This window comes from Schistocerca nitens, chromosome 10, assembly GCF_023898315.1.
Source record: "Schistocerca nitens isolate TAMUIC-IGC-003100 chromosome 10, iqSchNite1.1, whole genome shotgun sequence".
Classification (NCBI taxonomy): Eukaryota; Metazoa; Arthropoda; class Insecta; order Orthoptera; family Acrididae; genus Schistocerca; species Schistocerca nitens.
The window spans coordinates 126,551,614-126,579,254 of NC_064623.1; the positions used below are offsets into that span (position 1 = coordinate 126,551,614).

A 27,641-nucleotide genomic window follows, 5' to 3' on the forward strand; every position below is an offset into this window, starting at 1 on the left:
AAGGGGAAGTGGAGGCTTCTGCGTTCTACTTTTCGTGCGCATTCGTGGTACATTGTATAGTCACTAAATAGAAATATTTGTTAGCAGGATCTACATTATTAAAGAAAATGGATCAAGTAACGAAGTTTATTGAACCAGGACGCCAATTTGCGAAAGATTCAATCCGTCTGGTGAAAAGGTGTACGAAACCAGACAGAAAAGGTATGTTATATCTTGGAACAGTTAATATGTATTAAATTTAGATTGTTGTATAGACGTTATTAAGAATTAGTGATATGGATTTTCAAACCAGGAGCTGTTGCATCTAATATTGAAAAATAAGATAATAAACGTGCATTTGAAGGAAGCATATGCCGATTGTTACCAACCTCCACGTTAGAGGGTGAATTAAAACTTTAAATTTTACTGTCTGCAGTAATTAGTAAACCATCATTCGGTTCATTTATTCGAGTTGTTATACAACTGAAATATGCACTATTATTAACGTGATAGTCAAAAACACTGTAGTGATAGCTCTGTTTACTTTTTTTAATACCTTCGGACGTGCTCATACGAAGTTTATACATAAGTTACTAAGTAGTGTGAGATTCGGAAATTATGCAGAACCAGTAATTACACAGATAAGTATTTTCTCTCGTTTTGTGTATGTGTCAGAGCGCTAGCAGTTTTATTTAAGACACAAGCTTTTAGTAATTTAAAATAAAATAATCTGTTACATCCTCTATTGGATATAAAGTTCAAGAGGTTTTTTTTTTCTAGTTTCGAGTCAAATAAAGAAATGAATAAACAGTAAACACACTACACGGCATTAATTACATAGTATCTATTACAGGGCCCACACTATATTGCAAGATTTATAAGTTTGCCAATAAGATATAGAGGAATGTTTGATACATGTTGTCAGCTTTTGCATGTGACGCAAGATACACGCGACAAATTCCGTAAACAATACGGCGACTATAACATGTTATTATTGGTGATTTTTTTTTTTCAAATGGGTTAAGCTACAAAACAGTCGTTCAGCACAACCAGCTTTTTTTGTATTGCTCTCGTTGTCTTTGGCAATTCACAACCAAACTATTACCACTCAACCTAACCTATTCCTCAGGCTGAGACGGTTCAGTATATCGCCACAATCAACTTTAGCTTCATCACCACATCCAATTTTTGCTTTATATTTGCTCGCTTCCCTAATGAAAAACAAAACTGTGAATATATGCACGAAAAAGTGACGTGACAACAGCCTTTAAATATTGTCACTGGCCAAAGCCGATGATCCGTATAGAACATTCCTCTTGAACTGTGAAAAATTACTTGGCCTAAATAGTTTGTACCATACACGTACTAACACTAAATTTTCATAGTGTATCATTGGGAGGTATGGAACACTATTGGTGTGATGGGTGTTAGGTAGTATACTGCCTTGTGATATTGCAAACCCCCACTGTAGCCCAAATTGTAAGTAACCTCTTCTCCCAATACTTTCTCCCACATTTCGTAGACACAGAAAGCAAGTCTCAGGGTGTGATAATTGCGCATACGTTATTTAATTTGTAGTGAGTTTTTAATATAGTTTCTGTCTCTCACTCCCACACTAAAATAAAGTGGGAATAGGACTCACTGTCTGTAGCTGTAAACCATTCTCCTGCACCCTTTAGTTGCTTCAGTATTCCAGATATTGAAACTAAGGTTGCTTTGTAATTGTTTACTTAATTTAATCGTGGAGTCGCGACGCAGGAGGAGGATATATTTTGTACCACTCTGAGAGTTAAACTTCCACATCGTAAAATATCAAAAACTGTGGGGTTGCCAGAATGCTCGAAAATGACAGGAACGAAGTGTAAAATAAGATGACAGTATTTTAAGCTAACATCCCATGTCTAAACATGACTTCAACTTCACAGTGTGCAAAGTATTTGTGAACATGGTGCTCAGCCATCCGCAGCAGGGCAAGTACAGAAGCTGAAGCAGTGAATTTGTGAGATGACTGGGAGTGAGCCTGGGTTGCCTGCTTACCAACCAGATGTGGTAACCAGTACAGTGGTGCAGCATTGTGGCTACCACAGCTGCAGCTGCAACTAGTCCATTGCAAAGCTGAGGTGCTATTCCAATGTTAGAGAGACTTGGCTATACTGACAATATAAGAAGGGGAAAGTGGGCTAAAGGTGTGAAGTTTTGTGCCAGGGAGGGTGTTTGACTAGGGTAGCCCATGCAGCTGCTGTAGCCACAGTGTGGCGGTGCTGCAGTGGTTAGAAATCTACCTGGTAAGCAGGAGACCCAGGTTCAAGTCCTTACTGTGGCACAAATTTTAATTCATTGCTTCAGCTTCTATCTTTATCGAAGGTAAAATTGAGACTCATATGTCTCCAGGAAAATGTAATTCCTTCATATTTGGTAAGTGTAGTCAAAGTTTGCAAGCTCATAATCAAATGGTCATGTTACCCACCTAACCTAGTCTTCAGATTATGCTACAGATAAGTTTCCTAAATGCAATCTCCAGGCCAGTTTTTAGTTTCTGTGCTAAAGACACATCACCTTTTTTCTTGCGTCTCATGGGATAGTTAAAACAAATCTTCCATTTCCTACCGAACCCATCACATTTCCAGCTTATAGTCAAGAACTAAGCAATCTGACCAGCTCTTACTCTGACCTTTTCAGAGCTGTACTATGCAGACTCACTCTCTCTCCTCTCTCTCTCTCTCTCTCTCTCTCTCTCTCTCTCTCTCTCTCTCTCTCTCTCTGCGCCACACCGTCCCATCTCATCCTACAGTGTGTCTATGATGAGGGGATTGTCAGGTGGAGTGGGTGAGGGGTGAAAGGAGGTGGGAGGGTGGGGTAGGGGAAGGGTGACTGACAGCTGGGAGGGAGAGGCAGCAATTCCTCGAAATGGGCATGTGGTACCGGTGAGCAGTTCTGGCCTCTGTACGAGCCCTAATCTATCTTATCTTTGTGGTCTTTCTGCGAAATGTAAGTTGGCGACAGTAAAATTGTACTATAGTCAGCCTCAAATGCAGGTTCTCTAAATTTCCTCAGTAGCGATTCACAAAAATAACGCCTCCTTTCCTCTAGAGACTTCCACCCGAGTTCCTGAAGCATTTCCGTAACACTCGCGTGATGATCAAACCTACCAGTAACAAATCTAGCAGCCCGCCTCTGAATTGCTTCTATGTCCTCCCTCAATCCGACCTGATAGGGATCCAAAATGCTCAAGCAGTACTCAAGAATAGGTCGTATTAGTGTTTTATAAGCGGTTTGCTTTACAGATGAACCACATCTTCCCAAGGTTCTACCAATGAACCAGACGACTATCTGCCTTCCCCACAACTGCCATTACATGCTTGTCCCACTTCATATCGCTCTGCAATGTTACGCCCAAACATTTAATCGACGGGACTGTGTCAAGTGCTACACTACTAATGGAGTATTCAAACATTACAGGATTCTTTTTGTGGTGTTACCGCCAGACACCACACTTGCTTGGTGGTAGCCTTTAAATCGGCCGCGGTCCATTAGTATACGTCGGACCCGCGTGTCGCCACTATCAGTGATTGCAGACCGAGCGCCGCCACAAGGCAGGTCTATAGATACTTCCTAGCACTCGCCCCAGTTGTACAACTGACTTTGCTAGCGATGGTTCACTGACAAAATACGTTCTCATTTGCCGAGACGATAGTTAGCATAGCCTTCAGCTACGTCATTTGCTACGACCTAGCAAGGCGCCATTATCAGTTGCTATTGATATTGTAAATAATGTACAGACAAGAGCTACGTTCAACATTAATGGATTAAAGTTAAGTATTCCACAAAGTACCACCTTTTTTCTGAAGTCTAAATACCTTGTCCTGTTCCAGACCTCACGCCAGTCTGCGTGAGCTTAAACGCGTGCCTTTCGGCTGCCTCCAAACCCCGTGGGTTGGCTCCTGCCAATCCACAACACTTTTTTCTATTCGTCTGCATTAATTTACATTTATCTATATTTAGAGTTAGCTGCCATTCTTTACACCAATCACAAATCCTGTCCAAGTTATCTTGTATCGTCCTACAGTCACTCAACGACGACACTTTCCCGTACACCACAGCATCATAAGCAAACAGCCGCACATTGCTATCCACCGTATCCAAAAGATCATTTATGTAGATAGAAAACAACAGCGGACTTACCACACTTCCCTGGTGCAATCCAGATGATACCCTCACCTCCGATGAACACTCACCATCGAGGACAATGTATTGGGCTCTATTACTTAAGAAGTCAAGAACTTCTCTTGAACATATTTACATATGCCCTGTTCTTTATTTTAGCTGCATCCACTTCTTATAGTTAGCTTCCCATGCTTTTCACAGGTAGATTTCCTGTGCCATCTCGCATTACCGCAGAAGCACTAAGTCGCATCAGAAAGAATGTGTTCCTTTTGTTTAGTGCAAGTTGGCATTTGGAGGACAGTACGCATCAGGAAAGGCTCCCAGGGCACTTTACTGGTAGAAATTCTTCCCTCATACCATCTGCAGTTCAAATAGGAAGCAGAAAAGCTAAATACTATGTTCTGTATGTACTTTATAAATGCTCCCACTCTGTGTCCCCAGTCCAGCAACTGTGATATATTTTCAGTCGAAAAAAGCAATGTGATGCTGAGGGAATTAGATTAGGAAATGAGACACTTAAAGTAGTAAAGGAGTTTTGCTATTTAGGGAGTAAAATAACTGATGATGGTCGAAGTGGAGAGGATATAAAATGTAGACTGGCAATGGCAAGGAAATCGTTTCTGAAGAAGAGAAATTTGTTAACATCGGGTATAGATTTAAGTGTCAGGAAGTCGTTTCTGAAAGTATTTGTATGGAGTGTAGCCATGTATGGAAGTGAAACATGGACGATAACTAGTTTGGACAAGAAGAGAATAGAAGCTTTCGAAATGTGGTGCTACAGAAGAATGCTGAAGATAAGGTGGGTAGATCACGTAACTAATGAGGAGGTATTGAATAGGATTGGGGAGAAGAGAAGTTTGTGGCACAACTTGACTAGAAGAAGGGATCGGTTGGTAGGACATGTTTTGAGGCATCAAGGGATCACAAATTTAGCATTGGAGGGCAGTGTGGAGGGTAAAAATCGTAGAGGTAGACCAAGAGATGAATACACTAAGCAGATTCAGAAGGATGTAGGCTGCAGTAGGTACTGGGAGATGAAGAAGATTGCACAGGATAGAGTAGCATGGAGAGCTGCATCAAACCAGTCTCAGGACTGAAGACCACAACAACAACAACAACAGGTCGCAAAAACAACATAAGCTTTGTTGAATCAAACAATGGAAAATCCAGGATGGGATAATGACAATATTATGAAAAGGATAGATTGCTACTCAACATAAAGCAGAGATGTGTAGTCGCAGATAAGCACAACAAAAAGACTATCAAACGAGTAAACTTTCAGCCAAAAAGAATCAAACAGTGCATGCAGACATGAAAACGCAATTGACACACACGTGACCAGTCTCTGGTTTCCAAGGCCAGTACAACCGTGGCAACCACACACTGTGGTCACTTTCTACAATACAATTCTTAGGTTGTGTAAAATTGATGAGCTCTTCATTAGACACAAATTTGATCCTACTGAATCATTTCTTGAAGTTGGCTAATGCTGCACTTTTTGTGTCCGGAGAGCAAAGTTTTTCACCTTAAAATTGGGGTACATCCAATGTTTCCTTGCTCCACGGCCATAATTGATTGAATGCCTAGTTACTGGAATAGTTGGGACAGATCAGAAGTTCCATATTCTGACATTTGCCTCAATCTCGTCTGTTGCCATGTTTATTTCTAAGGCTCAACATGATCCAGTTTCCCTTCACTGGCGCAATGGCCATGCTGATGCAATTCTGCCTCCTCCAAATTATCCATCTCACATTCTCACCACTGGGCATTTTGTGTAGCATAGGATGCTTCTTCAGAGGTTTGGAAAGTTCTTTGTTCAAGAACCTCTTGCGGATTTAAATCTCCTGGGTCAACAGGAAGAATGCAGTTGAGCAAATTTCGAGAATAATATTATAGCACTGCAATTCATAATCTAGTTTGACAGTGTCAGGGGTACCATTTTTATTTGCGATAGATGTCGAACTCCTTGACTGGTGAAACCACAACCAACTACAAATTATTTTGAAAAGATTTTTTTCTCTTGTTCAGATAGCCTAAGTTATGTTCATTACATAACAGTAAGTTATGTTCATTACATAACAGTAAGTTATGTTCATTACATAACAGCATAGCCGTTTAAGATTTTACAAATGACTGGATGGTGCTATTGAGATATGACGTTATCATCATTTCGAAATTTGTTGTTAAAACAATGATTGATTGGTTGGTTGATTTGGAGGGAGGGGACCGTTAAAACAATGACAGCTCAGACATTGGTCCAATAGTTTGTGTACAGTGGGCACTTCAAGAAACAAGTGCTGTGAAAAACTGGAAATTCCATGTAACATTGTTGGTTGACATTTTTATATTCTTTGTAAAGGCCCATGCAAACAAGTGTCTCATATTGCTTTGTTCAACTTTTGGTAATCAGTGATCTCCAGAAAAGATAGCTGACCGTTGGTTTCCAGAATTTCTTTTTGCTTCTGTCAGCAATGAATTTTGTGAAATTTAACCAAAATTACTCATTGTTCCAAAAAGGAAACAGTGATGCCCTTTGTAACACTCAGAATCAGCAACTTGATGTGGGATGGATGGAGCCCCATTGGTATTGAAGAGGACGTTACTGTTGATTTTGAATGAATGAAAAAGATACATTCCTAATTGATTCTGCACAAATTGACTGAAACTCAAACATTTCAGTTGTGGAAATGAAAAATTCTTACGAATCATTGTAACAGGAGATAAACAGTTCTATATATTTTTGATTTGTTCAGCAGCTGTGATGTGTATTATTCACCAAAATAAAAATTAGTTCAGTTGCATAAAAATTATTAATTTCAGTCTACCATTTTCAACAGGTTAATCTGTTATCTTCAGAAGTTTGATACAGTCTTGAATCATAGGTAAGCCAACATAAAATAAGGGTCAGATTATAGGTATCCTACAGAAAATAAGTAAAAAATATGTAAAAGATTGTTAAAAACAAATGAGTTAATAGTTGAGAATCATTAAAGTAAAAAAGTTTGTTAGACATGAATCTACATTAGGTGAAAATTAGAAAAATCGTATACCTTTGTTAAAGAATAGTAAACTGTGGTGCATTGCAAAAACTGCAAGATGCAGTCAAATGAAAATAAGGCATACGGAAAACAAAGTAATTATTATTTCAAAAGTGATCTTTATCCCACTGTGAGAGAAGATGGTTAGTGCCTTTATGGAAAAATGTTTGTGATTGCCAGGTGTGCACCTGTTTGTCTGAAGCAAATTGACAGCAAAAAAGTCTTTATCCAGCATTCCAGAAATATGGAAATCGCAGTGAGAGATCGGGAGTGTGTGGAGGATGTGTAAAGGCTTCCTAGCAAAACTTCTGCAGCACCATCGAGTCCAAATGCCCAGGAATGTTTATGAACAGCATTATTCTGTGTGGCAGGATAATGCCCGTCCACATGTTGCCAAGGCTGTTTTGACTATGCCTCACAATTTTCTCTGGAAGCCCTTGCACATATCCCATACAATACTAATCTCTCCACACAATTTTCATATTTTTTGGAGCCCTGAGAAAGAAATTTGTGACTGCCCGTTTGCTTCAGACAACGAGGTGCACACCAGGGAACAATCATGGTTCCATAGCCAACTGCAAATATTTTTCCACAAAAACATTGACTATCTTGTCTCACAGTGGGATAAATGTATTGAAAGTTATGGTGATTACTTTTGAAATAATTTACAGTTTACTTACTTACTTTCCACACTGTCTCATTTCCATTTGACTGCATTGCATATCCTTTATATGCAATGAACAGCAACCAACAGATTGATAACTTAAGCAAATTGATCACACTTATATATGAGATAGGAGTGCTTGCATCCATAGACCCTTTTAAAACCGTGTAAGGTGTTTAACATAAGCATGTAAAAAGACAGTTACACGTTAGGTCAGGTGCTCAACAGCCAGTGAAACGGTGACTTAAGCCCATATCAAACTTCTGAAGATAAGATTAATCTGCTGAAACCACAAAAGTAAAATTAAAAAATTTTTGTGCTAATGACGACTTATTTTCATTTTGGAAAAAAGCATTTTATGTGAACCTGAAACTAAGCAGCATTCAGTGGTTTGGGTGTTCAAAATATACCTGAAACCAACAAAGGTTATTTGTTAGTGGAGCACTTTCAGAAAAAATGATTACTCATTTTTTTGGTTACAGTGGACATCTCATGATCATTGTTTTAAATCAGGGGTGACCAGTAGTTTTTGGTTCATGAGCCACTTTGTGGAAGTAGAGCCCAGTAGAGGACCATATGTTTTTAAATGATTTTGCATTTCAGAAAAGGTATAAAATTGTTACACAAAAATGGGTCACTATTTGCCCGCAGTGATTTCGATGATGAAAAAAACAGTTAATGCTGAATGGTACAGTAATTTTTTGCTACAAGTCATTGATAAAATCAGAATAAATGACTGAAAATGTCACATCATTCTTCATCTTTACAATGCCATCCATTACACGGCATCTCAAGCAATTGATCATTTTACATAGAAAATAATGTAATCACTCTCATTGGTGATATTAACCTGTTTTATCATTGGACGACTTCTTTCTGTTTTGTCACTTCAAACAAAAGATGCACAAAGATTTCCATCAGTTCGAGAAGCAGTTATACCATTCCAAAACCAGATTTTTGAGCAGAATTAAATGTTTCTAGAATCGGTTTGAATGCATTCAGAACTGTATGAATTTTAAAGGCAAACATTTTTAAAACTATATATTCAAAAACAGACCTTACAAAAAGAATTGTGTACCATTCATGATGTGTGCCCAACAAAATACTTATTGAAATTAGGTCTCATTGCACATCAACATGAAACATTGTCTGTAAGGTGTGATTTGCAAATTTGTCTTCACATTTTTTTCAGTTCTACTTTATTCTTGTTTTAAGGGTGGTTTGTAATTTAGTATTTGAATTAGCTTGAAGTGTCATCTGATTGCACATTTCTGGATTAATTTCAGAGTTCCAGAAGATTGCAGTTGCCACAGCAATTGGTTTCTGCATAATGGGATTCATTGGATTCTTTGTGAAGCTTATCCACATACCCATCAATAACATCATTGTGTAAGTTAACAACTTTTTGTATCACGATATAAGCCGAAGTAAATTTGGTCTGATTGCTTTACATTGATCCTTCCCACACTCCGTGATACCATCTTCTAAGGTCTAGTGTCACCGGTCTGTAAACAAACATTAAGTTAATATAGTCTGTAGTAGGTAATAGAATATGAAAGCTGAGAACTAAATGGAATGAGACACAATAGTCAGTTGGAGAAAATAATTTACATCACTTCTCTGCATTTGTATTATGCAGTACTGGCGGAAATATTAAATAAATTCGAAATAACATCAACCCCTTGGTTCCTGAAAATTTCTTTACTGAGTGGTGGCATTAATCTTTGTGTGGAGGAAGCTGGTCTGCAATGGGTAGGTTGTTTATTAAATACTTATGCAGGTGGTTAGATGTCAGCGAGCAGAAAGAATATGTGCCCTTTATTAGTGAAAGAGAATGTGGAAGAAACAGCCATGACAAAGCTATTTCACCTCTTGTGCAACATATGAGACAGACGAAATACCCCCAGACTTCAAGAACAAAATAATGATTCCAAATCAGGTAGATCCCTGCAGGTGTGAATATTACAATTAATGCTTGCAAAATACTGATGTGGATTACAGGGTGACACACAGGAGATGGACGGTTTTGAACTGCATAGTACTGAGGGCACCGTGGTGGGAGGTGGTCGTGGTGGGGATAGTTATGATCCACACGAGACGCCATTTCATTACTCAGTCACTATGGAGCAGTGGGACTTGCAATGTCGAGTGTTTGTCTATGACGGTTTTGTGAAAAGTGGTGAGTCTATTATTGCTACGCAGCGATTGTTCATGCGCGGTTTAATGTCGGTCGACATGGAGCTGTTCCGAGCCGTTACACAATCCTCAGATGGGTGGAAAACTTCAGATCAACTGGAAACATACTGGATAAGAAGCATACTGGCTCGAGACGCAGAGTAACAACACCAGAAAATGTTGAAAGGGTAAGGCAAGCAGCAGTCAGCCCAGGACGGTCAGCTAGACGTCATGCTTGTCAGTTATGAATCAATCGTGAATCGGTTGGACGAATTTTGCATAAAGAATTAAAATTCCATCCCTACAAAATGGCTCATTGTCCAACAACTTAAGGAAACTGATTTTGCTGTACGAGAAGACTTTGCTTACAGAATGCAAGTGATTTTGGGATCGAATGAAAATGAAATTTTATTGACGAGCAATGAAGCTCATTTTCGTTTAAACAGGACTGTGAATAAGCAAGACCTACTTTACTGGGCTCCAGAGCATCCACACCTTATCCACCAGTGTCCTCTACACTCAGAAAAAGTAACAATCTGGTGTGCTCTTGGCTCTGTTGGCATTATTGGACCTTATTTTTTTTTTTTTAAGAGAACGGGGCCACAGTTACTGTAAATTCAGTTCATTACATTCGTATGCTTGAAACATTCTTGAAACCAGAACTAAGAAGACGACAAATCCCTTTAAAACACGTTTGGTTCCAGCGGGATGGGGCAACATCGCACATCGCAAACACTTCAATGACAGTTCTTAGACGCATGTTTCCTGGCCGGATTATCTCACATTTTGGCAATGTTCCTTGGTCTCCCGACTTGTCAGTATGTGACTTTTTTCTGTGTGTGTGTGGGGGGGGGGGGGGGGGGGTTACGTTAAGAACTGTCTCTATACTCACAAACCACGAAATTTGGACAAGTTGAAGAATGCAATAATTCAAGAAATTGCTGCCATCCCTACAGAGATATTAGTCCATGTGATGGAGGATTTTGATAAGAGACTTGAGTCCTGCATTCGAAATGATGGACATCACCTTGACGACATTATTTTTCACAAATAACTTTAACTAAAATGGCAAATAATGAGCTTTGATTTTGTGTAAATATACATGTATTAATTTTAAAGTTAGCTGTGTATTATTTCATTAAAAACAGTCCGTCTCCCGTGTGTGTCACCCTTTACTTACAGAAGAATGGGAAAACTGATAGCTGATGCCCAGGAATATAAATGTGAGTTTCAGAGAAATGCAGGAACACGTGATGCAATAATGACATTATGTCTTGTCTTAAGAGATAGGTTAAAGAAAGTCAAACCAACATTTATAGCATTTGTAGATTTACAGAAAGGTTTTGACAATGTTAACAGGAACACACTCTTTGAAATGCTGTAGATAGCAGGGAGCAAAAGGTTACTTACATTTTTTACAGAAACTAGATTGCAATTATAAAGAGTCTAGGGATGTGAAAGGAAAGCTCTGACTGAGGAGGGAGTAAGATAGGATTATAGCCTATCCCCAGTGTTTATTCAACTTGCATATTGAGCAAGCAGTAAAGGAAACAAAGGACAAATTTAGAGAGAGAATTAAAATTCAGAAGAAGAAATAAAAACTGAGATTTACTGACAATATTGTAATTCTCATGCAGCAAGGACTTGCAGAGCAGTTGAATGGATTGAATGTCTTGAATTGAGGCTATAACAAGAACATCAACAAAAATAAAACTAGGATATTGGAATGAAGTCAAACTAAATCAGGTGATACTGAGGGAAATAGATTAGGAAATGAGAAACTGAAAGTAGTAGAGTTTTGCTATTTGGACAGCAGAATAGCTTGTGATGGCCAAAGAGCAGGATATAAAATGCAGACTAGCAATAGTAAGAAAGCATTTTGGTAAAAGAGGAATTTCTGGAGATTTGTGTGGAGTGCAGCCTTGTATGGAAGGGGAAAATGAATGGTAAGCAGTTCAGACAAAAGACAATAGAAGCTTTTGAAATGTGGTGCAACAGAAGAATGCCGAAGATTATGTGAGTGCATCAAATAAGTAATGAGGAGATACTGAATCGAATTGAGGAAAAAAGAAATATGTGACACAACTTGACTAAAAGAAGGGACAGGTTGATAGGACACATCCTGAGGTATTGAGGAATTGTTTGCTTGGTAATGCTTGGAAGTATGAGGTGGGGGTTAAAAATTGTAGTGAGGCCAAATGATGAATTAAGTAAGCATGTTGAAACGGATGTGGGTTACACTAGTTATTTGGAGACGAAGAGGCTTGCAAGGGATTTAACGGCATAGATAGCTGCATATAATCTTTATTTGGATTGAAGACAGTGACACCACCACCATTAGTAAAATACACTAGCCATTGTGATTAGAGTTTGAACCTTCACACAATAAACACTTACAGAACTGGAATATGCCAGTACTTCTGAGGGTGATAATTTAGCTTTGGTTTGGAACTCTGCCCATCTCTTATCAATAGTTGTCTGGTTTATCCTTCCGTACTTGTAAAGCACTCTGACAAATAATCTGTATTCTAAAATGGTAATACCATAGTTCACATTTCTTGCCTGTGCGTGCACTATTTGGTGGTTGTTGTCTTCTCACCCAACTCAAACGTTGCTCAGATCCAAGCAGAGAATTGGACACAGATTTCATCCATGTGAATTGCTAAGTGCATGTGATACAAATTTCCTCCTGATACAAGTAAACAGTTGTAAGAGTTTTTTTGTATATTAAATCTGTAAAATACACTAAAGACAGCTGAAGACAGTGTGAAATGTTTTCACTATAATGTACCCATTATTTTGACAATCACCTGTAAGAGAAATTTCCTGTTATTTTAACTTTTGCTAACATTCTCCTTTCTTTTTGTTCCAGGGGTTCATAGGTGGATCGTCAATCATCTTTCTCATCTGTCACACCTTTCGTTATGCTTTTTTAAAAAAGAACACATTTTAACTATTAATAAATTATTTTTGGTCTTCCAGTGTTTGTTTTATAATGCAATAAGTTCGATATACCCTTTACCCAGGGAAAAGCAATGAAAGATACACCAAAGTGATAAAGTAAAAAAGGATAGAATGTAAAGAGCTTTGAAAAAAATTTAAACAGAATTATTTATAGACATGTTCAATACATGGCTGTAATTTATTGATAGCAATAAATCAGAGTTTATATGTTTGGCACTAACTCCAAATGTGTGCTTCCAAAAGATTAATTTTGACCATTGAACTGGAACACACTCCACTTTTGTCAGTCATTTTGTATGAAAGCAAACTACATCTTAGGAGATACTCGATTCACACAAACCCTTGTATTCATTCTGATATATAATGTGTATCATCTAAGTGTCACTGAGAGAAGAAATTAAATTGAGGTAACTTCACTGGTGTTTGTGATCCAAAGATTTAGAAAAAGTCAACTTAGAAAACTGTTAAATTACAAGGAGACAGCTAACAGAAACACTTAGAGTAATTCTAGCTCTTAAAACTGAATGTTCCTCCTCCATCAAGGAAAGCAGTCAGGGAAGGTCAACAGGTCATTCAGAGTGCTTGTAATACTTCTCCAGTTGGTATACTTCTACAATAATGTCCATTCACAAGGGACATGGTGGTAATACTAATCACGTTTACTTAAAAATGTACCTTTCAGTTTCATTATGATTACAATAATCTCAACTGTGGAAGCATGAACTAAATTATGGGTAAGTTATTGGACTTCATTTGATAGAGGTTGAAATAAACAGATATCAACACAACTCCCTCTAATCCAGGATGGAATGTAACAATATTATGGAAAGGAAATTTGCTACTCACAATATAGTGGAGATGCTGAGTTGCAGATAGGCACAACAAAAAGACTGTCAAAAACGAACACCATCCCCCCCCCCCCACACACACACACACACACACACACACACACACACACTGTGAGCAGCAGCGCCAGTGCATGATGGGAGTGGCAAATGGGTGGTGGTAAGTAGGTGGCTGGGGCGGGGAGGGGGAGGCATAGATAGTAGGGTAGAGGTGGCAGACAGTGAAGTGCTGCAGGTTGGACAGAGGGCAGGGGATGTGATGGGGGAATGAAGGCTGTGAAGTGTTGAAATGGAAACAGAAGGGCTTGGATGGCTGAGGACACTAACAAAGATTGAGGCCAGGAGGGTTACAGGAACGTAGGCTGTATTGCAAGGAAAGTTCCCACCTGCAATTTCAGAAAAGCTGGTGTTTATGAGAAGGATCCATATGGCACAGGCAGTGAAGCAGTCAGTGAAATGAAGGATGTCATGTTTGGCAGCATGCTCCGCAACAGGGTGGTTCACTCGTTTCTCGGCCTAAGTTTGTCAGTGGCCATTCATGCGGACAGGCAGCTTGTTGGTTGTCATGCCCACATAGAATGCAGCACAATAGTTGCAGCTTACCTTGTAGATCATGACTGGTTTCACAGGTAGCCCTGCCTTTGATGGGATAGGTGATGTTTGTGACTGGACTGGAGTAGGTGGTGGTGGGGGGATGTATGGGACTTGCCTCTAGGTCTATTACAGGGGTATGAGCCATAAGGTAAGGGGTTGGGAGCAGGAGTTGTGTAGGGGTGGTCGAGTGTATCGTGTAGGTTCGGTGGACGGCAGAATACCACTGTGGGAGGGCTGGAAAGGGTAGTGGGCTGGACATTTCTCATTTCAGCGCACGACGAGAGGTAGTCGAAACCCTGGCGGAGAATGTAATTAAGTTGCTCCAGTCCTGGGTGGTACTGAGTTACAAGGGGAATGTTCCTCTGTGGGCGGACAGTAGGTCTTTGTTAGGTGGTGAGAGACTGGAAAGATCAGACACTGGAGATTTGTTTTTGTACAAGGTTGGGAGGATAATTATGGTCTGTGAAGGCTTCAGTGAGGCCCTCGATATATTTCGAGAGGGACCGTTTGTCACCGCAGATGTGATGACCACATATGGCTAGGCTGAAGAAGGGACTTCTTGATATGGAATGGGTGACAGCTGTCGAAGTGGAGGAATCCTTCATAAACACCAGAATCCTAAACCCCTCACCTGGTTCAGATTCATTGGTGACACCTTTGTGATCTGGGTTGAGAGTGAGGACACCCTATCCACATTCCTCCAGAACCTCAACAACTTCTCCCCCATTTACTTCACCTGGTCCTACTCAGCCCAACAAGCCACCTTCCTAGATGCTGACCTCCAACTCAAAGATGGCTACATCAGTACCTCCATCCATATCAGCTCCACTAACCACAGCAATACCTCCACTTAAACAGCTGCATCCATTCCATACCAAGAAGTCCCAGCCATACAGCCTAGCCAACCGTGGTCGTTGCATCTGCAGTGAAGAGCGGTTCATCTCGAAATATACAGAGGGTCTCACTGAAGCCTTACAGGTAATTACCATCACAACCTTGTACAAAAACAAATCTCCCGTGAAACTTCCTGGCAGATTAAAACTGTGTACCGGACCGAGACTCGAACTCGGGACCTTTGCCTTTCGCGGGCAAGTGCTCTACCAACTGAGCTACCCAAGCATGACTCACGCTCTGTCCTCACAGCTTTACTTCTGCCAGTACCTCGTCTCCTACCTTCCAAACTTTACAGAAGCTCTCCTGCAAACCTAGCAGAACTAGCACTCCTGAAAGAAAGGATATTGCGGAGACATGGCTTAACCAGAGCCTGGGGGATGTTTCCAGCATGAGATTTTCACTCTGCAGCAGAGTGGAAATCTCCTGTGCCTTATCTTTCCAGTCTCCCACTACCTCCCAAAGTCTCACCGTCTGGCCACAGAGGAGCATTCCACTCATAATTCAGTACCACCCAGGACTGGAGCAACTAAATTACATTCTCCGCCAGGGTTTTAACTACCTCTTGTTGTGCCCTGAAATGAGAAATGTCCTGCCTGCTATCCTTGCTACCCCTCTCACTCCCACAGCATGTAGTTGACCAGATGCTGCAAGAGGACATTGACTCAACTGTAAGTACAGCTAATCCTGCATTTGATTTAGTTAAAAACGAAGGGTAATTTCAAAGACTAATTGGACTGACAGGAGGGCTAATCGATGAGCTGCAATCAGGAAATGGGACAAATTTGTCTAAACAATTTCCAAAATTTAAAACAGATGGAGAGGTACACTCGACGTATTTGTTGAGAATATTTTCTAGACATTACATAATCAGTTGGAGGATTCAGAGGAGATAGATTTCACAATCCATTACTGGGACAGGGACATGGCTGAGTGGGAAATGGTACATTTGGAAGAATTTAAACCCTGGGATGATTGCCAAGAGAAATTCAAAAAGAAATATAGGTCACATATTACACAAGGGGAAGTTAATATTAGAGTTATTTTATCCTAAGTATTGTAATAGCACATGGGGTATAGTATAGAGAATGACATTTGACAAGATCTAAATACTGTATTTTGCTAACCCAGTAGAAGACTCATTTCATTAAAGTATTGGTACAAAGACTACCATATCATATGAGAAGAGTTTTGGTACTGGGGTGGACAAAGATAAACGATCTGTTAACATTTGCGAATGGTTTGGATATGCAAAATAAAGAGCGCCCGAATTAAACACGTGGCAAAAATTGCCGGGCAGCAAATAATGCATCCAAGTTCCAGGGAAGAAATAAAAGTAAATTTTGTAAAGTAAACAAACAGAATAATGGCCATTTAAATAAGTCTGGAAGTAATCAACTAAATATTCCCTCCCAAATATTTACATCTAAAATATTTTGTGCATGCAAGCATTATCGCAAACCCATTGACTGGCCAAGAGGACAACTTATATAGATATGATATTTATTTTAAAAAATGACTTTTACAGTCACATGTTGCTACATTTGATATTGACCATTAAAGTTAGTAGTCATACACAGCGTAATGGTATAGTTACATTTAGGCTCTTAAAATTAAGCGATAAAGATGATATTACATTACTTGTGGCATCAATATGCAAGCATCTCATTATTAACACAACTGACCTTTAAGAATTGATGGTAGAGATTATAAACTTTCCACCAGTACCTGGTACATACGATAATATGTTACATGTAAAAGTGAAAACTATATTCTACATTTGAGAGTGACTTATTGCAGATCGATGTTTGTGCCATCACATTTAATTAGGGGAAGAGAAGGTGAGTTAACTAATGTTCACACAAGCACCTGAGAGTAAGGTACAGGCATAGGATTTCTAGTGAAGAGGAGAATGGTAGCTGCTGCCAATAAGTAATTACCTCAAGAAAATAATCAGGAAAGTAAGAAGATACTTTATTTTGTGTGGTAAATTGTACTTCATAGAAATTAAAGTGTGTGAGGAAATAAGCCAGTCAAGGGATGACCTATATCAGGCTTGGAGTGAAAGTAAGCATGAGAGGGACACTACCACAATAAAAATTGATTAGGAAGTACCTTTCTGCAGAAGGTATTGGGACACTTCTTACCAGGATTAAGATACTATTTTTTGCCTTTAAAATAAAAGTTCTCCAGGATAGTAAAGTAAAGGAACATCACAGATTCGTGCAGGCCATTGGAAGTAAAAGTTTAACCTTTCATTCTGCTCTTTCTTCAGAACACCATTTATTTTTATTTTTTTAAGAAATGGGAAATTTTCTAAATAAATTCACTTAATTAAAAGGTTCCAACCTTATATCGTTTGGAGATAATGATGACCCCTTACATTAACCCAGTTCATCTCTTTTGAATCTGTGCTAGCTTGTCTACGTCAAGTTTTTGCTCCAGGACCAAACTGACAGTGTTTGAGCCAATTCAATTCTAAACTACTGGTTTATTGACATGACTGCTGTTCTCCCCCCCCCCCCCCCCCCCCCCGTGAGTAACCTTCTGTAGAAAATTAACAAATCTATTAGTTATTTCAGTCCAATAGAAAAACAAATTTAAAAACCAGTATTTGGATCTAGTCTTTAAATGACATCTGCCAAAGTTACTGTCTAATAAATTTACATTTCCCTCTTGTTTCTGTCAAGCCTATTCATTTCAGATTTTGGCAGCTCAATGATGAAAGTAGACAGAAAACAGACAATACTGTTGTCTTTATAGAAAATGGAGGAAAAGTCCACTTTGCCAACAGTAGTAGTGTGTTACTCAGAATACCCGTATACTTCTTTCTGTTGGTCCTTTCCATTTTGCATTTTACAGCTCTGTATTCTGTTCCTTTTGAGCGTGCCTACGCACCTAATCTCTAGCTTGAATTAGGTACACAACTGCATCTATAGGAATGTAATATGTCAAAATAGATCTTGTAGTTACGGTCCCTTGGAATCTCACTTAAGAGGTGAATCACATTTCCAAATATTCTGATATCTGGGTGTTATGAAATGAAGCCCTTAGTTTTTTCTAAATGATTTGATTTTTCTGTATCTTTGGGTGTGTTTCAGAATCTTGTAGTACCAATATAGCAGCAACAAGTTCATTACTGTCATCCTCCAAAAAATTATTAGAATTGTGTGTGCCCTCTGGTAATCTCAGGCTCGCTATCAGTTTCTGCAGGTTCCAGATCGTTTACAGTTATGGCTTTAACCTAGGCCATCTTCACTGTCAGATGGACATTTTAAGGCCACAAATTCTTCACAAGTCATCACTTTACGTTGTCCCATTTTCAAAATACAAGAGTGACTCCATTACAACACTTGATTGAGCATGAGAAACTAGAAGGAAGCAGAATGAAGGAAACACTAATTTGTTGTCTTTCTAGTGTGGGTAGGAGCATTACTATGCACAATTGCACGTATGCAAGCAAAATTTATTCATCTGAATTAAGCCAGTGTACTCTCCAAAGGTTATAGAAGCACAATATATTTTTTACGTTCATGTGTTCTTGCTTGCAACTATTAGCAATCACCATTGAAAGAGAGCAGTGTGTTCCAGACAGACAATGCTACACGGAGCAACACACATTGTCACATTGTAAGGTCAGCCGTGCATTCTAGTGACAGATCCTTTTAATCAGTTTCATAAAGCAACATTTCAAAGCAGTTTCCTGTTTTAAGCTTCAAGGGCAATGATTAAAAGAGAGTTGAAACTTTGCTTTGCACATGTGTGAAGCAGCACGGTGACGGATAAAATGTGAACATGACCAAAGATGCCAGTGGCTTGAGTTTAATGATTTACAAGTATCATAGAGGTGTAAGTTGCAAGCACCTAACAGCATGTGGCTCCTCTGACATGACAGAAGCATTGTGAAAGAAAGTACGAGGGTTGTTTGGAAAGTAAGGAACGATTGGTCGCAAAATGGAAACCATAGTGAAAATCAAAACTGTTTTCTTTGCACATTTAGCTACACCTTCCAGGTACTTCTCTATAGTCGCCGCTCCGACTTAAGACATTCGTCGAAACATTATACCAAATTTCCAATGCCATCATCATAGAAGGCAGCCACCTGTGCTTTCTGATAATTCTCTACACTGGTCTATAGCACATAGCCTGTGCTCAAATGTTTTAGTATCCAGCATTTCGTGTGAACAGAAATGATACTCAGGACGAGCCAATTAAGACTGTGTTGTGGCCAATCGAACACATCCCATCGGAAAGGCTGCAGGAGGGTATTCACTGCCCCTGCAGAGTGCGGCTGAGAATTGCCACAAGGAAGGAAGTGCGTGGCAGTTGCATTAGGTGGGCAGCATTCATTAAGGCGGAGCTTCTCAGCGGGCCCTCCTACTTGGTGGGAGACATTGTTGTTCTAGGCACCTTTACTCGAACACAGTGCACTCACAACTGAAAAGAGCATCTTGGTGCGATCGATGGGCATACTAGAGACACTGCCCAAAATGTCTGTGAAAAGCCTCGTCGGATTTTCACGGTTTCCATTTCGCGACCGATTGTTCCTCACTTTCCAAATAGCCCTCGTATTAAATGACTATGTATAAGCCAGGGTATAAACCTGCAATAGTTTGGTGATCACCTTGTTGAACAATAGTCAGCTTATAATTTTAAATGTACTATGGAAATGCAAACAAGAAGTAAACATTCTCTTTCATCTGCTCTGCCGTTGTAAGTAGTGGGGTATATGTTAACTGTGTGTGGCATATGTAAAAGTAACTGCTGAAGGAGAGGGTAATAAGAATGTGTTAGTAACTGAAAACCCTATACTTACAGAATTATTGAGTAAATTAAGTTAAAGGACTGGTAACAAGAAGCGAAGTACTGAGAATGAGGCATTCTTGTAGGGGCTCAGCCACACACATCAAAATAAGTATAGTGTAAAGATAGCATAGGTAAAGAAAATTATAGTCACAAGAGGTTTTACCAAAGAGGAAGAGTCAACTGGGTGAAGAGGAGATGATAATAATAATTGGCAAAGGTTGAGACTGTGGGTAATGCCCTTGTAACTTGTAAAGACTGAAACAGAAATAAAATGGTACGAGATTCTAAAAGATAGCTACCCTGTTTTTAAAAGACTTTCAACAGGCTATGCAGTGGTATGTTGCAAGTTTTTTAGGAAGTAAGTTGTAAGTAGTATAAATGAAAGAATTATTATCTTTGTTTGTTAGATTAGATTAGATTTACTTTCATTCCAATTGATCCGTAGTGAGGAGGTCCTCCAGGATGTGGAACATGTCAGAAAAGCAACAATACATGACAAATATTCACAACTAAAACAAATAAGCTAATGTACCATTCCACAGGTCCCAAGTGGAATGATCGTCATTTTTTAATGAACACTATATGAAAGAGTCATTTTACAAATACTAATGCACTGAATTTAAAATAAAAAAAGTTATTTATTTATAAGGTAATAAACATCTAATACAACTACTATAATGAACACATTACTGCACTGAAATGGTGCAGAAGTTAGATTGTACTTACACACTCACACACACACACACACACACACACACACACACACACACACACACAAATTTTCAGTGAACACATTACTGCACTGAAATTGTGCAGAAGTTATATTGTACTTATATACAAATCAGTTGGTTTTACTGAGAAATTCATCAATGGAGTAGAAGGAGTTGGCCACCAATAAATCCTTTAGGCTTCTCTTAAACTGAATTTCATTGGTTGTTAAGCTTTTTATGGCTGCTGGCAAGTTATTGAAAATGTGTGTTCCTGAATAATGCATACCTTTTTGTACAAGACTAAATGACTTTAAATCCTTGTGAAGATTATTCTTATTTCTAGTATTGATTCCATGAATTTGTTAGGTTAAGTCTAAAGTCATGTGAAAAACAAATAAGAACATTTTAGTTATTAAGATGATAAAATTGTCGCAACATCCTCCATCTAAGTGGGGAGATATGACATGTAACAGATCATTTCAGAGAAAGTGATACATTACTTTCTTTGTCCTTCCAAGGACTGACTTCTAGTAACTGTTCTTATTAGTAGTTAAGTGGTCGGTATATTGGGCAGGAAATTTTCTGCTTTTTTGTGCACATGACATGAGGAGGGCTGAATGTGGCACATCTGTAAGATCAGACAATGGGTGGAGGGTCAATTTCCCAGTGGTATATTTGCCATTTAGGCAGTCATTCTGTGCTGTCAGTGTTCCACATAGGAGACTGACTGTGGACCCAGGAGTCTTGCAGCTCATGACAATCCCAGTGGCATCACGAGAGAAGTGGAGTTCCGGTTAGCTCACAGGAGGTTAGCAATTGAGATAGATGAAACTGTAGGGAAAACAGATGTAATATCTGATTCGGAGTTGGATGTAATATGGGATGAACTACTGTAACGGAGGTACAATATGTCTGTGTTTAAGATGACAATGCTTTGAGTTCATTAAGCAGTAGCTGCAATTCTTAGACTATTTTTTAGCTGGTAGAAGCAGCGAAGACTGAGCCTGAAGCCTCAAGACTCTGTTCACTGTCATTCAAGTAGCAGTTACACAGTGAGCAGTCTACATGAATAATGCAACCCAAAGACATATTTTAATAGCAAGCTACCTCATGATTTCATGACATAACATCGCCTGTGACTCATTACATACCAGTTTCAGTTCTTCATACCAATTAACCTCACTCTGACTGCATGTTAAGACGGCTCCCATCCAACTGTTTGTGCACCAGCTTGCTGCACCCTCACACCTCGCATTCCAGCTTATCCTCTGGTGCCTTTGCACCACACAGCTACAGTGGTACTTTCCCTTGCTACAATATCTAGCATAAATCGACCCTTTCCAAGTGTAATACAATATTCGTGTGACATTTTCAACTACAAATTTTAATTAAGAAGCTAAATAATGAAAAAATAAAATATGTGTGACAATTACAGGGATCCCCTCTACCTAGGAACTGGATGACCTCTACCTCTTTTCAACTTGCCCCTACACGTATCTCTTTCCTTCCGAAGGGAGTAATTGTTGTTGTTGTTGTTGTTGTTGTTGTTGTCTTCAGTCCTGAGACTGGTTTGATGCAGCTCTCCATGCTACTCTATCCTGTGCAAGCTTCATCATCTCCCAGTACTTACTGCAACCTACATCCTTCTGAATCTGCTTAGTGTATTCATCTCTTGGTCTCCCTCTACTAGTTTTACCCTCCATGCTGCCCTCCAATGCTAAATTTGTGATCCCCTGATGCCTCAGAACATGTCCTACTAACCCCTTCCCTTCTTCTTGTCAAGTTGTGCCACAAACACCTCTTCTCCACAATTCTATTCAATACCTCCTCATTAGTTATGTGGTCTACCCATCTAATCTTCAGCATTCTTCTGTAGCACCACATTTTGAAAGCTTCTACTATCTTCTTGTCCAAACTATTTATCGTCCATGTTTCGCTTCCATACATGGCTACACTCCATACAAATACTTTCAGAAACGACTTCATGATGCTTAAATCTATACTCGATGTTAACAAATTTCGCTTCTTCAGAAACGCTTTCCTTGCCATTGCCAGTCTACATTTTATATCCTCTCTACTTCGACCATCATCAGTTATTTTGCTCCCCAAGTAGCAAACTCCTTTACTACTTTAAGTGTCTCATTTCCTAATCTAATTCCCTCAGCATCACCAGACTTAATTCGACTACATTCCATTGTCCTTGTTTTGCTTTTGTTGATATTCATCTTGTATCCTCCTTTCAAGACACTGTCCATTCCATTCAACTGCTATTCCAAGTCCATACCTGTCTCTGACAGAATTACAATGTCATTGGCGAACCTCAAAGTTTTTATTTCTTCTCCATGGATTTTAATACCTACTCTGAATTTTTCTTTTGTTTCCTTTACTGCTTGCTCAATATACAGATTGAATAACATCGGGGAGAGGCTTCAACCCTGTCTCACTCCCTTCCCAACCACTGCTTCCCTTTCATGTCCCTTGGCTCTTATAACTGCCGTCTGGTTTCTGTACAAATTGTAAATAGCCTTTCGCCCCTGTATTTTACCCCTGCCACCTTCAGAATTTGAAAGAGAGTATTCCAGTCAACATTGTCAAAAGTTTTCTCTAAGTCTACAAATGCTAGAAAACGTAGGTTTGCCTTTCCTTAATCTTTCTTCTAAGATAAGTCGTAAGGTCAGTATTGCCTCGTGTGTTCCAACATTTCTGCGGAATCCAAACTGATCTTCCCCAAGGTCGGCTTCTACCAGTTTTTCCATTCATCTGTAAAGAATTCGCGTTAGTATTTTGCAGCTGTGACTTATTAAACTGATAGTTCGGTAATTTTCACATCTGTCAACACCTGCTTTCTTTGGGATTGGAATTATTATATTCTTCTTGAAGTCCGAGGGTATTTTGCCTGTCTCATACATCTTGCTCACCAGATGGTAGAGTTTTGTCAGGACTGACTCTCCCAAGGCCGTCAGTAGTTCTAATGGAATGTTGTCTACTTGCGGGGCCTTGTTTCGACTCAGGTCTTTCACTGCTCTGTCAAACTCTTCACTCAGTATCGTATCTCCCATTTAATCTTCATATACATCCTCTTTAATTTCCATAATATTGTCCTCAAGTACATCGCCCTTGTATAGACCCTCTATATACTCCTTCCATCTTTCTGCTTCCCCTTCTTTGCTTGGAACTGGGTTTCCATCTGAGCTCATGATATTCATACAAGTGGCTCTCTTTTCTTCAAAGGTCTCTTTAATTTTCCTGTAGGCAGTATCTATCTTACCCCTAGTGAGACAAGCCTCTACATCCTTGCATTTGTCCTCTAGCCATCCCTGCATAGCCATTTTGCACTTCCTTTTGATCACATTTTTGAGATGTTTGTATTCCTTTTTGCCTGTTTCATTTACTGCATTTTTATATTTTCTCCTTTCATCAATTAAATTCAATATTTCTTCTGTCACCCAAGGATTTCTACTAGCCCTCGTGTTTTTACCTACTTGATCCTCTGCTGCCTTCACTACTTCATCCCTCAGAGCTACCCATTCTTCTTCTACTGTATCTCTTTCCCCCATTCCTGTCAATTGTTCCCTTATGCTCTCCCTGAAACTCTGTACAACCTCTGGTTCAGTTTAGCCAGTTCCCATCTCCTTAAATTCCCACCTTTTTGCAGTTTCTTCAGTTTTAATCTACAGTTCATAACCAGTAGATAGTGGTCAGAGTACACATCTGCCCCTGGAAATGTCTTACAGTTTAAAACCTGGTTCCTAAATCTCTGTCTTACCATTATATAATCTATCTGATACCTACTAGTATCTCCAGAATTCTTCCATGTATACAACCTTCTTTTATGATTCTTGAACCAAGTGTTAGCTATGATTAAGTTATGCTCTGTGCAAAATTCTACCAGACTGATTCCTCTTTCATTTCTTAACCCCAATCCATATTCACCTACTATATTTCCTTCTCCCTTTTCCTACTCTTGAATTCCAGTCACCCATGACTATTAAATTTTTGTCTCCCTTCACTACCTGAATAATTTCTTTTATCTCATCAATTTCTTCATCATCTGCAGAGCTAGTTGGCATATAAACTTGTACTACTGTAGTAGGCGTGGGCTTCGTATCTATCTTGGCCACAATAATGCATCCACTAAGCTGTTTGTAGTAGCTTACTTGCACTCCTATTCTTCTATTCATTATTAAACCTACTCCTGCATTACCTCTATTTGATTTTGTATTTATAACCCTGTATTCATCTGACCAAAAGTGTTGTTCCTCCTGCCACCAAACTTCACTAATTCTCACTATATCTAACTTTAACCTATCCATTTCCCTTTTTAAATTTTCTAACCTACCTGCCTGATTAAGGGACCTGACATTCCACGCTCCGATCCGTAGAATGCCAGTTTTCTTTCTCCTGATAACGACGTCATCTTGAGTAGTCCCTGCCCGGAGATCCGAATGGGGGACTATTTTACCTCCAGAATATTTTACCCTAGAGGACGCCATCATCATTTAACCATACAGTAAAGCTGCATGCCCTCGGGAAAAATTACGGCTGTAGTTTCCCCTTGCTTTCAGCCGTTCGCAGTACCAGCACAGCAAGGCCGTTTTGGTTAGTGTTACAAGGCCAGATCAGTCAATCACCCAGACTGTTGCCCCTGCAACTACTGAAAAGGCTGCTGCCCCTCTTCAGGAACCACACGTTTGTCTGGTCTCTCAACAGATACCCCTTCATTGTGGTCGCACCTACGGTACGGCCATCTGTATCGCTGAGGCACGCAAGCCTCCCCACCAACGGCAAGGTCCATGGTTCATGGGGGAGGGGGGTGGGGGGGGAAGAAGTAATAATTAATTCAAAGAGCTGTGATTACTACCATCCACCAACTCTGCTAGCTATCTTGCATCCTGGAGGCAGGTGCTGACCAGCCATTCTGTCTCATCATTTTGTGTCTTATTGCCATTTAGCTTTGGAGCCATACGTTCAGACAGATAGGAACTTCATACACAATGCTAGGGAAGCTGTTGCAGATGAAATTTCATGGTTTTGAGTATTTCATGTATGACAACCCAATGTTTCATATACATTGTAAACTTTTCAAGCCAATGCTGGTTGGTTACAAGTAGGCCAGCGCAAGGGAGGACGGTTTACCACTGCTGTTTCTCTATTACTCTAATCCTTGTGTGTTCTTGTGCCAAACTGGTATTCCAGTCCAGGTCTCCCCTTTATCACAAAAAGTGATTTTCATTTAGGCCAGCTGAGCACACCTCTGGGTCCAATTCAGATATGTACTGTTATTGTAGACATACATCATTTAGTATGGCGTAAATCCTGATTTGTATAGGGCACTTAAAAAAGTGGAATGACGTCTGATAAATTCATTCATCAACACAGGCACAATATTATTAACCTATAAATACAGGGTGTTTAAAAAAGTCTCTCAAGCAGTCATGGAGGTGGGGCATCAGGATCCCTTTAGTATCAATGTATGGGCAGGAATTGTCGGTGCCAGACTCATAAGGCCATACACTTTACCATACAGATTAACAGATGCTGTGTATCATTCATTTCTGCACTATGAATTACTAGTGCGGTTAGATGATGTTACTTTTGCGGAAAGACAGTGACTGGGGTTTATGACAACAGGGCGACAACTCGTATAATATGGATAGTGTGACAATACCTCACTGCAACAATTCACAGGTGACGGTTTGGTCCTCCCCTTTCATCGGACCTGAATCTGTTGGATTTCTGACTAAGGGAACATTTAAAGGCATTGGTGTATGGCCAACCCATCAAAATCATGCACATTACAGGATTGTGTGATGCAATCCAAATGGAGCCAGGTGTATTTCAAACAGCGTGTGATTCACTGCAAAGGACATGTCAGGAGCCATGGAAACCATATGCAGCACTGTCTGTAGTGTCTGCGTCTGCTTAAACTCCAGGTAGGAATATCAACAATGTAGGAGAAAGTTAGATTGCTACAAAGGAGATATTGTCAGGTTGCAGACAGGCACAATTAAAAGGCACTTGACATGTGCTTTAGGCTACAGCCTTTGTCAGTACAGAGAGACACACACACACACACACACACACACACACACACACACCCACACACAAAGGGGGGGGGGGGGGGGCAAGCACACACGTCCGCCAACTGCAGCACCTCCAGCCTCAGGTGCTGGAGTCGGTGGCCATGTGTGTGCGAGATGTGCTTGCTTGCTCTCTCTCGCGCTCTCTCTCTCTCTCTCTCTCTCTCTCTCTCTCTACTGATGAGGGCTATGGCCGAAAGCTAAATGTTAGTGTCTTTTAATTGTGCCTGTCTGCAACTTGACGTGTTACGGTAAGTAGCAATCTATCTTTTCCTACATTGGTAACAAGCAGATGGGAATGAGAGGATATCTCAACAGGTATTGTATGAACATATCACTGTAGGAACTTTTCTTCTAGTGTTGACCAATACTAGCGGTGTGTGGTGGAGGGCACAATTCGCACCAAAGTCATATTCCCCCCCCCCCCCCCCCTCCACCCTCTGTTTCACTCGAGGATTGCACGAGGGAAAAACGACTGTCTGAATGCCGCAGTAGTACTTGAGGTGCTAACTCATTGGTAGGTTTATAAATGAAGTGAGAGCATTGCTGACTTTCATATGAGTCCCCCTCCAGAGCTACACAGTACAACTGCACACATACATACATGTCATGTGGATCCTTCCCCACAATGTGAGTTTCTCCGAATTACTTAGATATCAGCTGCCCTTGCCATGCACCCTTCAAACCTGTAATCCTCCTGGCCTCATTCTTCATGAGCCCCTGCCCCATAC

General features: G+C 39.9%; 1 long non-coding RNA gene across 1 annotated transcript; it reads left to right on the plus strand.

The window, feature by feature from the left end:
• Positions 1–165: 165 nt before the first annotated feature.
• On the plus strand, positions 166–13,001 carry LOC126210463 (uncharacterized). Its single transcript, XR_007540679.1, has 3 exons — positions 166–201; positions 9,132–9,234; positions 12,893–13,001. It is a non-coding gene; the product is annotated as an uncharacterized LOC126210463 (long non-coding RNA).
• The last annotated feature ends 14,640 nt before the right edge of the window (positions 13,002–27,641 follow it).